The sequence below is a fragment of the Myotis myotis genome, unplaced genomic scaffold, assembly GCF_014108235.1.
Source record: "Myotis myotis isolate mMyoMyo1 unplaced genomic scaffold, mMyoMyo1.p scaffold_m19_p_10, whole genome shotgun sequence".
NCBI lineage: Eukaryota > Metazoa > Chordata > Mammalia > Chiroptera > Vespertilionidae > Myotis > Myotis myotis.
The window spans coordinates 73,365,780-73,371,860 of record NW_023416314.1 but is presented as its reverse complement, the minus strand read 5'-3'; positions in this window follow the sequence as shown (position 1 = coordinate 73,371,860).

Sequence of the window (6,081 nt, the reverse complement as noted above, 5' to 3'; positions counted from 1 at the left end):
AATCTGTTTGAGGCAGCTCTGCCTCTGTATCTATTATTGTTCAAAAGTTTATAATGGTCTCTATTATCCATGAATGAGTGAGATCATGTGGTATTTTTCCTTCATTGACTGGCTTATTTCACTTAGCATAATGCTCTCCAGTTCCATCCATGCTGTTGCAAATGGTAAGAGTTCCTTCCTTTTTAGAGCAGCATAGTATTCCATTGTGTAGATGTACCACAGTTTTCTAATCCAATCATCTACTGATGGGCACTTAGTAAGAGTTAATAACATCTTTAACACGTGCTCATTTGATATCTGTCTAAGAGACATCATTGGACTCTGTTCTGGAAAATGATTCTGTAACAAAGGCCAGGATCCTACTAGAGATCTCTGGTTGCCATCTGAGATATGGAAGAGCCCGCCCCTTCCTTGAAAATCTAATTAAGGAGACACTCAATGTTGCCAGCAACTCTGAGATTTAAAGAAAACCCCCTCCTCTCCTCACCCCAACTCCCCTTATCCAAACAGGTAGCCCACCATGGCATCGTTGCCTCAGGGGAGGTGTGCTGGCAAAAGCAAAACAAAGGAGTCTGCAAGTATGTCTGGATGTTGTTTCCCTAAAGCTGGAGAATTTAGAGGAGCTGGAGCAGACCCACATGTTGGAGAGAGAGGAGATGGGCCTTTCCTTTCAATAAAGCACTGAGACTCTACCTCCTGCTGAGGGAAGGAGAGAGAGGCAGGAGCATCAGGACCAGAAAATACCAGGATGTAGCAGATGTAGTAAAAGCAAGTGTTTCATGAACTTTTCATTCCTGTTGAGATCAGTGTACATATTATATCTATCTATCTATCTATCTATCTATCTATCTATCTATCTATCTATCTATCTATCCATCCATCCATCTATCCATCCATGTATGTAATTCATTGTAGACAGTGAGAAAAAAAATTGCAAACACTGACCCTAAAGACATAAAAAAAAGCCAAATTCGGCTCTATCAGCCTAGTTGTATTCTTTCCTTTTCTTCTTTAACAATGACTCCTAAGGACTATCAGATTAGGTTTGAGATACATTTTACTTTCAGGCTCCTAACTGTTCTAAAGGGAAGGGCAGCTACCTTCTCTAAGGACCTTTGGTGGGGCTTTGTCTACTTCACCAAGTTCAATGACCCGCTGCGGGGAAGGCACCTGGGATTGAGACAAATTAAGACAAAGAGGCCAGAGCTCCTCAGACAGGGTCTCTCTCTTCCCCTTTCCTTTTCCTTTTCCCTTTCCCTTTCCCTTTCCCTTTCCCTTTCCCTTTCCCTTTCCCTTTCCCTTTCCCTTTCTCTTTCTCTTTCTCTCACCTCCCTTTCCCTTCCCTTCCTCCCTCCTCCCCTCCCCCTCTCCTGTGCCAGTCAGGATAGAGCAGAATGGAAAGCTAATTTTTCAGGATTTTGGGATCTACTTTTCAGTGTGGTTTTATTGTTACGCTTTCAGGAGCATAAATTATGTGAGGATCAGACTTGCTGACTCACATATATGTTAAAATCTAGAAATCCCTACCCACCAAGCGAAAAACGTGTGCTTATGGATCATTCCCCAGCAAGGCTGCAATGATTACTTTATCAAGTAACCCTGTTGCTGTTGGTCCCCATACCAAAGTTAATTTAAAAAATGTGACAAAATAAAAAGTGACAACAGTTTAACAGACACTCACAAGAATGAGTCAGAAGTGTGAAGGAGTTACCCCCAAATAGAGGTGGAATGTTTAAAAAAAAAAGTATGGTTAATTCTGAGATTAATACTAAGTAGTTCAATTTATGGAGCTTAAAGATTACGGTGGAGTTTTATAAAGCATTGACACGTCTCACCAGCTTTCACACCCCACTTAGGGCAACTGAGTCTGTTTTAGAAGAGACAGGGGTGGACCCATGGAGAGCTCACTAGAGATGACTCTGCCCCACAGTAGAGGCAGCCTCACTTACACTCACCCAGGGAGCTGGCCAGGGGGAGGATGCCGGCAGCAGGAGCCCCGGAACCCGGAGGACTGGGGCTTTCGTTCATTAGTTGGAAAGAAGTTTGGGCTGTTATCTGTCCGGTTTCACATTTTCTATTTACCTGTTTAGTATCCTCTCTCCTAGGGCCTGATTTTGTTTCGCCCCACACTGGGGATGGAGCCCACAACCCAGGCATGTGCCTGACTGGGAATCGAACCGTGACCTCCTGGTTCATGGGTCGACACTCAACCATTGAGCCACACCGGCCGGGCTCACTTGTGTTTTAATAGATACAATGATTTCATTTTGATTCAGAGTACTTTCTGGGTAAAGATATGAGTGCAATATACAGGCTGATAGGAGAATATCAACAACAAACAGGAGGAATTAATCCTGTCAATCGAATATTTGTTTTCTTTTACTTAATCTATAATAATAAAAGCGTAACATGCTAATTAGACCGGATGTCCTTCTGGACATCCTTCCTTCCAGACAAAGCCACAGTGGGCAGAGGTGGCAGTGGCGGGCGGGGGCCGGGGCCAAGGCCCTTGCATGAATTTCATGCCTCTAGTATTCAGTAAGGGGTCATTCAGGAAACACTGTTTTGGTCATATCCTTGCAACCTCAACTAAGATGTCATCTAGTAAACAATCCTTTGTGCCTTCGGGAGATCACAGTGATTCTTCATTCGTAATCTGGGCTTAGAAAGAGCAGGTCATGCATCTACTCAGTGGAGCCCACTGACCCTGTTACCCCTCAGGCAACCCTCAACTCAGTGGTTGGCCTGAGGGAGACCCTCTAAGGCTAAGCCACAGGCAGACAGGCCAGGGCTCATTTTTCACATTGTGCATGGCGATGGAGTGGGAAGCCTCGGAGAGTGTTGCAGTAAATCTGAGTAATTTCTTTAAGCTCCTCCCCCTTCCATACAACCTGCTCTTCAATGGAACCCTGATTTTCAGTCTTTCTGTGCTTAGCGTCCCTTTTCTCCCAAATTTGTGTTCACTCCTTCTCACAAAACACATTAATGGCAGAGTCCAGATGGGTTAGGAAGACCCACTCACAAATTCTGCCGTGACAGTTAAGTTCTAAGAACAGCAGTGCGTGTGTGTGTGTGTTTTAATATGTTTTCATTGATTTCAGAGAGAGGCAGGGAGAGATAGAAACATCAATGAGAGAGAATCATTGATTGGCTGTTTCCTGCACGCCCCCTCCTGGGGATTGAGCCTGCAACCTGGGCATGTGCCCTGACTGGGACTCGAACCTGTGACCTCCTGGTGCATGGGACTATGCTCAGTCTCTGAGCCACACCAGCTGGGCAACAGCAGGTTTTTTGATAGAACTCTTACACCGTGTGCTTCGATTTTTCAAGTCAGATTTCATCCATGCGTTAATAAGTGTTAGCCATTAGATAACAATATCTAAATTCCAAATTCTGGTCCCCACTTTACAGGTATTTTATAATAATTCGAATTTTCAGGGAGGAGAAAGCTTTAAAGCATTAAAGGCTTAGGTGGCATTTAGCAAAAACAACCCAGCATTGTCCACTAACAGTGAAGGCTGTGATTCAAGGTTACAATCTGCAGATCCATCTTGCTGGATTTCACCAGATCATCTCTCTGGATACTGGGAATCTGAAGGTGCCAACCCCACTCTACAGATGCAACGGCTGCAACTGTGAAACTAACTACAAGTCATCATGCGAACCTGGGAACTTAAAAGAAATGTTTTTCAAAAGAAAAATACAAATGACTCTTTATTTTCCCTTTTTCATTTCCCTAAAGCCATGGTCGGCAAACTGCGGCTCGCGAGCCACATGCGGCTCTTTGGCCCCTTGAGTGTGGCTCTTCCAGAAAATACCATGTGCGGGCACGTACAGTGCAATTGAAATTTCGTGGCCCATGCGCAGAAGTCGGTTTTCGGCCTGGGCGAGTCTGTTTTGAAGAAGTACTGTTGATATTTGGCTCTGTTGACTAATGAGTTTGCTGACCACTGCCCTAAAGGCATTGTACTGCCAAGGAGCTAGGCATCCCCAAAACACCTGATGGTATTTTTCTAGAAAACAATGAGTAGAATTTGAGGCAAGCCAAGAAAAGAGCAGCAGTAACTGAATGAAGGAAAAGTACTTCAAAGTCTTAAGTACTCTCAAATAATGAAACACATCTGGTGATCAGAGACCGGAGATTCTCTGGAGAGAGGAATGACAAGCCAGGGCTCTCCCTGTGGAGAATGTGTCCTAATTGCATGCACAAGTCACAAATGTTCTCCTAGTTTATCCAAGACTTCCTGGCGTGAACAGTGATGCAGGGACATTTTATAATCTCAAACCTGCCCCCAAACTACCCACCCAACATCTCTTCACCTTTCATTCTATTTCACTTTTTTCTCTTCTGTTTTTATTCCTCAGAATAAAAGTTGAATCATAGCCACAATTCTCAACCTGCGTCATCTCCTGGCACACATAAGCGAATGACTAAAATTCTGCAGCACCCCCAAAAAGGTATTTTTTGCCGATCTGACCAAAAAATTGGTGTGATCTTTATTCATTCACACCAGTGGCTATTGTTGTGTTGGCCATTGTCATTTTTTTTTTTAATTTGATAATCTAAGGGAAAAGAGGTCAGTGCCCCTGACTAAATAGTCAGGTATTGCATGTTTTAAAAATTCTTGTGGCACATGGGTGAACATCGTTGTATTATGATATAGCCAGAAACTATCTTTGCTGCAACAGCCAAAGGGTAGTAAGAAACTACCCAACTACAAACCAAGATCCCAACTTGTTTTCCAAGAGCAAAACGTATGTCTTGAGGCAAGTTTCCTCTAACATTGGGTCAGATATGTCTGGGAAACGAGGAAACAATTTATTTTCAATTTAGCAATGTCCAAGAATAATGTTAAGCGATAAATACGTTAAAAGTTGATAAAATATAAACACATGGCCCAAACACTTGTAGGCCAGCTGAGTGACACCAGCATGTCTCAGAGAGGGGGGCAGGAATTTGAAAAACACACCTGCTTTCCAGGAAAGACTTGATTCGGAGTTGAAGTCTTAACAAATGTGTCTATTTGGAATGACAGTTTGATCATTACTTTTAGTCTATAATCACAATGAATGACTAGTCTAAAATAACGGCTGGTGTATTACAAAATGCCAAATGTTAGGGATTAAAAACATTGCTTGTTAAAATTACAGTGAGACCCAGCTGACAGACCCAGTTGAAGTATTCTGTCAGCAAAAAATAAGCTAAAACAATTTTCTACTGGCAAAACCCTTTTGTAAGGATTATTGGTATGCTGCTAGTTAGAACCTAATGTCTTAAAGCAGAATGTTATGGCTGGCGTGGACCTTAGAAACATCTAACCCAGTGGTTCTCAACCTTGGCTGCACATTAGAATCACCTGGGAATCTTTTTAAAATCCTGATTTCTGGGCCTCATCCTCCGGAAATTCTGTTTCTTTGTTATGGGGTGGGTCCACAACATTAGTAACAAAGAAACAGAATTTCCGGAGGATGAGGCCCAGAAATCAGGATTTTAAAAAGATTCCCAGGTGATTCTAATGTGCAGCCAAGGTTGAGAACCACTGATCTAACCCAACTCCACATTTTACAAATAGGAAACCTGGAGCTGGAAATTGAAGTTAGATTAAAAACACCCCTTACTATTTGGATTAAGATTCCTGAGTAGAGAAAAAAAAAAGACAAAAAAATTAAAAAACCCCACAAAAAACAAAGCAGGAAATGACTCCTCAGTACCTAATGTACAGACACGCTTTTAATAGAAATTTGACCAGACCAGGAAGCTTTTAAATACCATTTCCTTTTTTGGTGAGGTTCAATGTTTTGTGGCAACATTTAACTTTTTCTGGTGAAAGTACATGTTTATTATAGAAAATGTAAAACATACAAGGAAGCACAAAGAAAATAAGCCATCAAAAATAGTTTATTATATTTCCTTCAGACATTTTTCTAGGCAACAAAAATAACCAGCATTTACTTTGTAAATGGAACATGACGATTACTTTTCCTTTGACACACAATCACAGGGACAGCAGGGGTTCCGGGGTCCCTGCCGAGAGACAGGGAGCCAGTTGGAAAGCGGGGTGGCTAAGGGACAGACTGCCA